The sequence below is a fragment of the Equus przewalskii genome, chromosome 15 (assembly GCF_037783145.1).
Source record: "Equus przewalskii isolate Varuska chromosome 15, EquPr2, whole genome shotgun sequence".
NCBI classification, from domain to species: Eukaryota; Metazoa; Chordata; class Mammalia; order Perissodactyla; family Equidae; genus Equus; species Equus przewalskii.
In genome coordinates this window covers 51,124,308-51,135,481 of record NC_091845.1, presented here as the reverse complement: position 1 = coordinate 51,135,481, position 11,174 = coordinate 51,124,308, and the positions used below count along the sequence as shown (strand labels likewise).

Here is an 11,174-nt window from a genome sequence, read left to right as displayed (position 1 = left end):
TCATTCATTCATTCATAGACTCATACCACATACATGTGCTAAGCTCCAACAGTGTATCGGATACTACATCCAGCCTGGGATGCAAAACACAAACGTAACTGTCCCTGGGCATCCTCATCCTCTAACTGGTGAATTATGAGGTATTTCACAAGCATTTCCCATTATTTGTCAAATCACTGAAGTTTACTGATGACTCACCTATTATATAAAGTAGATTCAAGGTTTTCCTTTCAATAACGTAATTTTCACTCCCATGATTCTAATAGGCTGCCCTAAATGTGGAAGCAATTGAATTATTGAGGTATAAGAAATAGCTTATACTATTGAATATTCCTTTGGGAATATGTTGTACAAGCGAACTTTGTGGTTAAAACAGATAAAGTTGAAAAACAGTAGTCGTTGGGAACAATCATGTGTATGGATGACAATGCAACCAAGGCAATGTGTTATACACAGCACTATGGGAGCAGAGTAGATTGAGCAAAGTTTCCTACAGAAGGTGGAATTGGAAGTGGTCCACGAAAAAAAATCAGAATGGCGAACTCTACCAGTGCAGCAGCTTAGGGTAGGGAAATGATTACTGTTGTGGGTATAAGCAATGGTTTTGTCTGAATGGAGTGACAAAGTTTGTGAGTAAAGCACTGGAATGAGCTAAGCTGGGAAGGGCCTCTGAGGGCATTTTAAAACCATGCTAAGGATATTTAGACTACATGGTGTAGTCATTGGCAAGCCCACACACAAACACAGGAAAATTCAAGATATCACCAGTTTCACAAGGCTCCTTTTCATTCTACTATTAGGTGCTAGGTCATCTGAGGCAGAGCAGCTTCTAGATTCTCTGAGAGTCAGTTCTCACAGTCTGGGTGAGGCAAATCTCAAACCTTAGATTGACTCTACTTCAAGAGACGCTTGAGTCTAATCCATCGTAATGTCCATCATTCACTGCCCCAAGTATAAACTCCAGGCCTTCAATCCTCCACCGCACCATCAACCCAAACCATTCCAGATGCTCTGCCCCACCCAAAGCCTTTGACGCCTTCTCCAACTCTCAAATGCTTTTCTGTGCCCGTGAGCCTTCTTATCCTTAACTAGAAAATCCTCACAGGTTCTTAGCTCCTTCTCTGAGTGAATTTGCATTAACTGAAATAGGCTTTTACCCAGTATACCTTCTTAAGCTGCATGTCTCACCTATCTTAGAGGAAACCTGGACATTTTGTCATGGGCCAGGTTTCTAAAGTACCCAGGATAGGGTTCTGGATTTTTAAGCAGGTTACATTTAGCCCAGATGAGAAAATCAGAGAGGCCAATAGGAAACAATCTGTTTAGGAAGATCTATGCAGAAAGAGAGGGTCTAGAAATTAAGAACTGAGATATTCTATACGAGCAGTAATAGTAAACACATTTGAATCCTAATTGCTGGTCATTAATGCTTTTCTTCTCCAAGATCCCAAGATTTCTGTTATAAAGTCCACACTTAAAAAGGTTTGTTCGCGGAGACAAACAGAAGCACGAACTATTGATTATAACACATTGAAAAATCTGCTGTAATTGAAGTGTAAATAAAATGCTATGTGAACAAAGGGAGAAAACGTTTTGCAAAAACCCCTGAGTTGGTTCCAAAGAATCCAGCCTGAACATGGAGCCCTCATAGCATTGGCTTTTGTGCCATAGCAACAGTGAATTCCCATCAATTCCCCAATGTGCCAAAAGCTGTATTATTCCTTCTCATCTGTCTGAAATGTCCTTTCCCATCCAACACCCTTACTCATGTGGCTAACTCATACTCACTTTGTAGATTGGAGCTAAGATGTTACTTGTTCCTGACAGTCTGACCTGATTCACCAAGTGAAGATTAGGTGCCTCTACTATGAGATCACATACATTTTGTACTTTCCCTCATTTTAATACATGCTATACTGCCATTGTTTGTTCCATGCTCCTCGATTTCCAACACCTGGAACAATGCTTGGTATCACCAATGCTCAATAAATACTTGCTGAATGACTAAATTAGCTGAACAAATAAATGATTGAATGGATGAATGGATAAATAAGTGGACTGATGGATGTATAGATATGTGCTGCTGGCTTCTGAATGTGAGCCATACCACAGAGAATGTTATTATGATTGAAGAGAATGAAATCAGGAGAACTCAGTCTCTGATCACGAGAAACATACTGAAGCAATACTCCATTTATTCTTGCATTTATTCATTCATCAAATATTTATTAAATGCCTAAATGTTATGTCCAAAGTGATCCTTAATTTTTTTAAATGTATTCAAACATTTATTAGACGCCTGCTAGTTAGGTAACAAAGTGTCCTTGCTTCTTTGCTCCAATAATTTACTTGTTGTTTTTCATATATTTTAGAAGCCAATAACGAGCTAAACTCTTTAAAATGCTGCTGGTTATACTCATGGCACATATGTTTAAATGCTTGATTTTTTTTCCTTTTTCTTTCAAATGAGTTTTAGAGCAAAGGAACAATTGTCAAATAGGCCCAATGTGCACTTTTCATGAAAAATTAACCTGCATATGCATACACAAAATGAGTGATTACAAATGAATAGGGAAATTAGCTGTTGTTCTCTCTGTGTGGAGATCTCATTGGTAATATGATGATCAGCATTCAGATCAGCCACAGGCCTGGGTTTAAAGAAAAGCTCTGTCCACATACAGGATGTTATATAAGCACCATCATACACAAGAACTACTTCAAAAGTTGAAATATTTTGTTTTAGTCGAGAAATTTTAAAAAATCAAGTGGAAACTGGACACACGGGAAGAGCAAACTTATTCGAAATTAGAGCTGGCGTCTGGATAGCTAGTCAAACAGAGTAAATTGTCTTGAAGGTGGAAGAAGATTCCTAGATGGAAAGAGGATCCCTGAATATACTGGACTCCATTCCTTATAAATACCGTGACTTGTGGGCACAGGCACCATCATTCTCCCTGAGTTCGGAGTTGGTTTACTACCTGTCCACAAATCACGTACTGATAATGCTTGCTATGCTTACCAAGGTGTGGAAACAAGCAGTTTTTTATCCAAATAAACATTTAAATATCTTGGGGAATTTATGTAATGTCTTTATCAGTAGAGGGACAAAAGGACTGAGAAACAAAAATAGAGAGAAAGGATGCATGTAAAACTATTAATGTAGGTATTGAGATCTATATTATGAGGTAGATTTAGATTCTCCCTGCTTGTAAGTTAGATGGATTCTCCATTGCAACTCGAACCAATTTGCAGCTTTTGTTTCCAGGTGTATGTTCTAGTAAGACCCCGCTTAATATGGGCGGGGTTGCAGATACTAAACCTTTACTTATCTTTGGCTTACTTCAGGAGAAACATTTCATGTTAACTCCTCTGGGGCCAATGCTTATTCTCAGTAGCTCTTCTGAGTTTCTAGGGTAACAATAGAAAACCAAATCTCATGTGGATTAAGAAAATTTTAATGGTGACATGGTGTTTGACAGTACAATGTAATCAGGATCTAGAAAGTTTATAGCCTTTCTTAAGAGAGTGGAACCGAGTAAGACGAAATTAAAATACTCAATGCAATATTCAAAATCCTGTCCCAATTCATCTCTCTCCCATCACCACAACAACATATATCCCAAACATCTGGCACATTATTAGCATTTGTGAGAAAATCAGCCTTCCCTTGTGACCTTTACCTTCAATTTGTAGAAGTTTGTCTTTGGAGGTCTCATATTCTCTTTCTTGAGAGATTTGGGCAGCTTAGATCATTTTTCACCTACTTAGGATGAAGAAAAATTGTCCAGATGGACCAAGGCATTACCAACACTTTGGCATTATGCATACTACTGCCATCCCTTCTATTACAGATCCAATAGACAGGAAAAAGAAAAAAATCAAAATTAAAGAAAAAAATAACCTACTCTATCTGAATAGTTTAAAGGTAGTAGAGAGTGAGCTATATTAATATCTAGAGAAAAAGCAATCCAGACAAAAGAAATCAGGAATGCATCAATCTTAAGACGAGAGAATACAGGAAATGTTTAACAAATACCAAGGAGACTTAAGTGGCAGGAGAAGAGAGAGCAAGAAGGGTCGAAGTGGAGGCTAAACCCCATAGGAACAGGTGTATCTTTCGGAGGTTTTTAACTGCTTCTCTGAGTGACATGAGAACCCACTGAAGCAATTTTTTATTTTTTACTTTTGTTTTTTTGGCTGAGGAAGATTAGCCCTGAGCTAACATCTGTTGCTGATCTTCCTCTTTTTTAGCTTGAGAAAGATAAGCCCTGAGCTCACAGCTGTGCCAATCTTCTTCCGCTTTATGTGTGTGGATTGCTCCCACAACGTGAGTGACAAGTGGTTTAGGTCTGTGCCCAGGATCCAAACCCGTGAACCCAGCTGTGAAACAGAGCATGCCAAACTTAACCACTATGCCATGGGGCTGGCGCTGAAGCAATTTTATTTTATTGAAGTGACACTCACATCACTTAAAATTAACCATTTTAAAGTGAACAATTCAGCGACTTTAGTACATTACAATATTGTGCAATTGCCACCTCTATCTAGTTCCAAAACATTTTCATCAATCCAACCTAAAAGCCTGAATACAAGAAGCAGTTACTCCCCCATTCCCTCCTACCCTCAGCCCGCAGCAACCATCACTCTGTATTCTGCCTCTGTGGATTTCCGTATTCTGGATATCTCATATAAATGGAGTCTTATAATACGTGACTTTTTGTGACTGGCTTCTTTCACTTAGTACACTGTTTTTGAACTTCATCCACGTGTTAACATGTACTAGTACTTCTTTTCCTTTTATGGCTGAAAAATATTTCATTAATGGATATATCCCAATTTGTTTTCCATTCATCTATTGATGGACGTCTGGGTTGTTTCTACCTTTTGGCTATGGTGAATAGTGCTGCCATGAACATTCATGTACAGTTTTTGTTTGAACATGAGTTTTCAATTATTTTGGACGTGTACCTAGAAGCAGAATTGCCTTGTTATATAGTAACGTGTGTTTAATCTTTTGAGGAACCAAAAACTGTTTTCATTGAAGGATTTTTGGTCAGAGAAAGAACCTGGCACAATTTATGATTTAAAAGATTGCTCACACTGCTATGAGGAAAATAGATTGCAGGGGATCAAGGCAGAAGCAAAGAAACAATTTAGGAGTTAACTGCAATCATCTGACCAACAGATGATAATGCCTTGAAGGGAGATATAAGCAATGGAGAAGAGAGAGAAGTGCTCCAATTTTGGGTACTACGGAAGAGCTAATGAGAGTTGTTGATGGTTTGGACACGAGGGAAAGAAAGGGTGCAAGGATTCCTATAAGATTTCTGGCTTGAGGAATTAGAAGGTAGAAGTGACCAAAGTTGCTTATAAAGGATAAACTGAAGTACTAGGTTCAGGGGATAAAACCAAAGGTTCAGTTTTATTTGTGTTAAATTAGCAATATGTCTTCAACTTTGTATCAGAGATCTATTACTACATAACAAGCCACTATAAAGCTTGGTGTCTTATTTTTCCAAAGAAGATACACAGATGGCCAACAGGTACATGAAAAGATGTTCAACATCACTAATTATTCAGAAAATGCAAATCAAAACTACAATGAGATAGCACCTCACACCCATCAGAATGGCTATAATTAACAAAACAAAAAATAGCAAATGTTGGAGAGGATGTGGAGAAAAGGGAACCCTCATATACTGCTGGTGGGAATGCAAACTGGAACATCCACTATGGAAAACAGTATGGTGATTTCTCAAAAAGTTAAAACTAGAAATACCATATGCTCCAGCTGCCTCACTACTGGATATTTATCCAAAGAACGTGAAATCAACTATTCAAAGACATTTATGCATACCTATGTTCATTGCAGCATTATTCACAATAGCTAACACATGGAAGGAACCCAAATGCCCACCAACAGATGAATAGGTAAAGAAGACGTGGTATATAGATACAATGAAATACTACTCAGCCATAAAAAAGTTGCTATTTGCAACTATATGGATGGACCCTGAGAGTATTATGCTAAGAGAAATAAGCCAGACAGAGAAAGAAAAATGCTGTATGATTTCACTCATATGTGGAAGATAAAAAAACACACAGATAAGGAGAACAGATTAGTGGTTACCAGAGTGGGAGAGGGTGGGCGACAGAGCCAAAACACTAAAGGGGCACATATGTATTGATAGATAAAAACTAGACTGTTAATGGTGAACATGATACAGTCTATACAGAAACTGATATATAATAATGTGCACCTGAAATTACTCAATGTTATAAGCCAATATGACCTCAATAAAATAATTAAATTAAAAACAGTAACAACTTAGTGTCTTATTTGCTTATGAATCTCTGTGTCAGCAATTCAGGCTGAGCTCAGCTGAGTCGTTCTGCTGGCCTCACATGTATCACTCATCTGCCTGCAATAGGCTGGAGGATTAATTGAGGGTTGATTGATCTATGGTATGTCAAATGGGATCGATCATTCTCCTCCACGTGGTCTTGTCCTTCAGTAGACTAGCACAGGCTTTTATTCTGTGGAGATTTCAGGGCAACAAGAAGCAGGTCTTTTGAGTTCTCAGCTTTCAACTTCCACAATGTCCCTTCCACTACATGCAACTGGTGAAATCAAGTCACAAGTTCAACTCAGATTCAATGGGACAAAGAGGAAGATTCAGCCTCTTGATGGGACCATCAATGCTGCATTGCAAAGAAGTATGCAAAGCCGGGGAAGTACTAACAGTTGTTGTTTTTTTTAAAATAACCTACCACAGCATTAAATATGGAGATATTAAGAATATATTCAGTTACATGCGTCTGAAGTTCAAGAGAGAAGACTGGGCTGCAGAGTGAATGTAGATTGATGAAGTAGAGAATCTCTCCAAAGAATGGGCTCAGATGTGGTCCAAAAATTTAAAAGCCAATGAGCTAAGGAGAAAAGTGAATTAGATGGATCTTTTCATGTGGTAGGAGACCGAGAGAAAGTTGTGTCCAGCAAGTTAAAATTAGCATTGAAATATACTGAAAGTGACTGTGCATTTGTTGATTACGTATTAGATAATGGCTTTTCTGACAGTTAAGTATCTTTGAAGTTATCTCACCAGTTTGTAATGGTGACTATTTTCTCTCTAGCCCTAGGCCAGGAAAGGGGCAGTAGTTTATGTGAATGCCAAAATTCTTCCCGTATTAAGCTCATTAAAAGATCTGAACTTCCAATAATATCCAGGGAAACTCAGCCAGAAGTTGTCTGCAATGCTAATGGGAGCTATGAATTTGAATTTTCATTGAAGTAATAAGGCCATGTGTTTTTAACACTGGTAAAACTCAACGGTGAGGGCAAGTAAAAGACACTCACTTTATAACCATGTTGAAATACGTAATATTTATTAAACATCTTCCTATACATAAAATTATTCTATGTCCTCACAATTATGCAAAATTGAATGAAGCACTTGATCTAGTTTTTCAAATGGGTTGCCATTTAAATGAGACAACATAGATGAGATAATAAATTTTATAAAATGCTAATGGCATGGGAAGAGTGATCATGTTCACACAGAGATATTTATATGCAAGGCATGGAAAGATATACTTACCACTAGAATACAGGAGAGAAGGTATAGAAAAGAAAAGAATAAGCATCAGGGGGCCAGAGTAAAAGCATTGCCAATTAGTGTCTATAAACAAATCTCTTAGTCTAGTAAAAGCCCCAGTTGCTGTGGTGTTCACAATTTGCCAAACACTGTTCTAAGTATGTTCATATCAATTTACTAGGTCCTCATAGAAACCAATAACATAGGAGATATTTTTATGTCTACACCACATTCAGTCAACCCCCTTGTTTCAGTGCACTGTGCCATCTCCTCCCCACAAGTGCATGCTATGGTGGCTCTGCTTTCTTACCTTTAAGATTGTCCCTAAAGCCTTACAAAGCCATTCAGCCTGCATGCAGATGTGGCTTGGGAGCAATCCTCAACCCTCAGGAGACAGGAGTAAGTGAATTAATACCTAAACTTTCCTCCCTTTGGAGGGATCATTTTGAGATGCATCCTGCGTGGTTCCTTGGATAAGCCCCAGGATGACTGAGCTTTAGTTATCTACCATAGAATCTCGCTCAGGGATGCATCTTTCACTGCCTTCTTCCCTGCCTGTTTCATTATCCTATCTTCTCACTCTGCGGTCTGCAATTACCTCCCAAACAAACGCACTGCACCCAAATCCACGTCTCAAGCACTGTTTGTGAAGAACCCAAACTAAGGCAGGAACAAGTTGTCTTATGCAAAAAAATTTAAAAATAAAGTTATAAACCTTGAAAAACTTGATCAAAATCATCTACAGAAGTGATTAGAATCCCAATTGGCCCCTGATCTTCCAGCATTAAGCAAAACACAATCTCTTGGAATCAAGGTTTTCATTATTTAATTGTTATCTATAAATAAAATATTGAGTCAACTATGAAATTTCATGATTATAAATTATAATTTCTTATGCATAGAAGAAGGAAAGAAATATTTCCCTGATGAGAATTTAAGACCTAGAACACTGAGTATTCTGGGGCAGAAGATCTCTCTTATTCCCCTACTATTTTCAAAATAAATTAATAAATGAAAATCTTAATATTTTAATCTAAGAATGTTTACTGTATTTCAATAGTAATGCTTTGAAAGACCCTATTTTTAGGATTTTTAGAAAGTGTTCTTTGTGTTCTCTGACTCTTGGTTAATGGTCTTCTTCTCAGATTTATGGGGACTTAGGTGACAATTATAGCTTATGTTTGTATAGCATTTTATTGTTTAGAGTTCTTGCACGTTGTTACTCCATTTAACTGTTGCAACAAGCTTATGAGGTACACGGAATCATTTTACAGATGAGAAAACTTAATTGCAGTGATTGCATCTTGCCTATGCCAATGTACTTGGCATTTGGCAGAACCAGGTAATGAATCCCCATCTTCTTGCCTTCCAAGGCGGGGCTTTGTCTACTGCAGCACAGCCATTTGGCTACAGCCAATGCTGAGAAAAACAGTAATGAGTGAACTCTCTGGGAGGGCCATGTGGAAAAGAGGTGGTTTAAGTGAGTTTGTAAGTAACTGCTTCCATGATTAGGCACCTTTTTTCCTCTGCATTTCCAAAGCACATGTAGATGCATGGAGAACATTAGTTCTGAAAGGAGTTACAGAAAAGAAACGTAGTGTGGTAGTACCGAGTACTCAGTCAGGTCCTCCACTGGTAAGTCCTATCACTTATATTTCTTTAGTGTCTTGACCCTCAGTTTGTTTATCTTTAAAGTGGTACAGATAATGCTGTATCAGATAAGAATATAAATGAACTTATTTTTAAAGCATAAAAGAAAGTCGAATCATAAATTACTGTGTTGTCACCTTTTGTTAATTTCAACCTGCTGGATCTCAACACACTTGAAAAGGGGAAGACAAGAATCTGTGTACAGGTGTTTAGTATCTGCCCTTTCTTAAAAGTCAAGGAAAACAGTTTTTAGTCTTTTCAATTTGAGTAGTTGCAGAGGGCAAAATTTTCTATATTCTTCATCACTTTACCCCACCTGAGGAGTGATAGATTCTTTAAATCTACATGACATTTCCATGTGGTCTTAACAAGTAAACTGTACTTAGCTCTGCTGCCTGATCTGCAATCGCCCAAGCTCTGTTCTAAATCTGTTGACACCTTGTCTTCTTCTTCTCTACAAGTTGTTGATACTTCTGTATTTTTTTTTATTGTGGTAAAAAAATGCATGATATAACATTTACTTAACAAGTATCAAGAATATTCACACTGTTATGCAACCATCACCACCACCCATCCGCATAACTCTTTTCATTCTGTAAAACCCACACTTCATACCTATTAAACAGTGACTCCCCATTCTCCCCTCTCATCAGCCCCTGGCAACCACCATTCTATGTTCTCTCTCTATGAATCTGACTGCTCTAAACACCTCATATAGGTGGAATCATACACCATTTGTCTTTTTGATTGGCTTATTTCACTAAGCATAATGTCTTCAAGATACATCCATATTGTAGCATGTACCAGAATTTCCTTCCTTTTTTCAGGTTGAATAGTATTCTGTTGTATGTACATACCACATTTGTTTATTCAGTCTTCCATTGATGTCAATTGGGTTGCTTCAACCTCTTGGCTGTCGTGAATAGTGCTCTGAATATCGGTATACAAATGTCTCTTCAAAATCCTGCTTTCAATTCTTTTGGATACAGAAGTGGAACTGCTAGATCATGTAGTAGTTTTATTTTTAATTTTTTGAGGAAACTCCATGCTGTTTTCCATAGCAGTCGCACCATTTTTTATTCCCACCAACAGTACACAAGAGTTCCAATTTCTACACATCCTTACTAACATTTGTTATGTGCTGATTTTTTTTGTAGTAGGTATACCGATAGGTGTGAGGTGATATCTCATTGTAGTTTTCACTTACATTTCCCTAATGATTAGTAATGTTGGGCATTTTGTTATATACTTTTTGGACACTTGTATATCATCTTTAGAGAAATGTCTATTTAATTCCTTTATCCCTTTTTAAAAGCATGGAATGCTTCTTGAATTTGCATGTGATCTTTGCACTGGAGCCATGTTAATCTTCTCTGCATCCTTCCAATTTTAGTATATGTACTGCCAAAGCGAGCACCTGAGTTGCTGATTCTTTTCTGTTTTTTTTGAGGAAAATTAGCCCTGAGCTAACATCTCCCGCCAATCCTCCTCTTTTTGCTGAGGAAGACTGGCCCTGAGCTAACATCCATGCCCATCTTCCTCTATTTTATGTGGGATGCCTGCCACAGCATAGCTTGACAAGTGGTGCATATGTCCACACCCAGGATTTGAACCTGTGAACCCCAGGCCACTGAAGTGGAACATGAAATTAATTGCTGTGCCACTGGACCAGCCCCCTAAGTTGCTGATTCTTAATGAGAATTTTCAGTTTTATTAATACATTTTCCTCTTCTCAACAAACCATCAAACCCTCCACTATTCACCTACACCAAACACTTTTCTACATAAAAAATATAGAAGGAAAATTGTACATATTCTTACAACTCATTTTTCGCTCATGTTCAAGTCATCAGCTCTTTCCATTGCTTAATTATAATAGTCTTTGAGTTGTTTTCTATTTTATTTTGTACTTGTTCATGTCGCTAGGTT

At 37.8% G+C, this 11,174-nt stretch overlaps 1 non-coding gene across 1 annotated transcript; it reads right to left on the bottom strand.

Moving 5' to 3' along the window:
• Window positions 1-10,555: 10,555 nt before the first annotated feature.
• LOC139076279 (U6 spliceosomal RNA) lies at window positions 10,556-10,662 on the bottom strand. Its single transcript, XR_011527691.1, has one exon. It is a non-coding gene; the product is annotated as a U6 spliceosomal RNA (small nuclear RNA).
• Window positions 10,663-11,174: the final 512 nt, after the last annotated feature.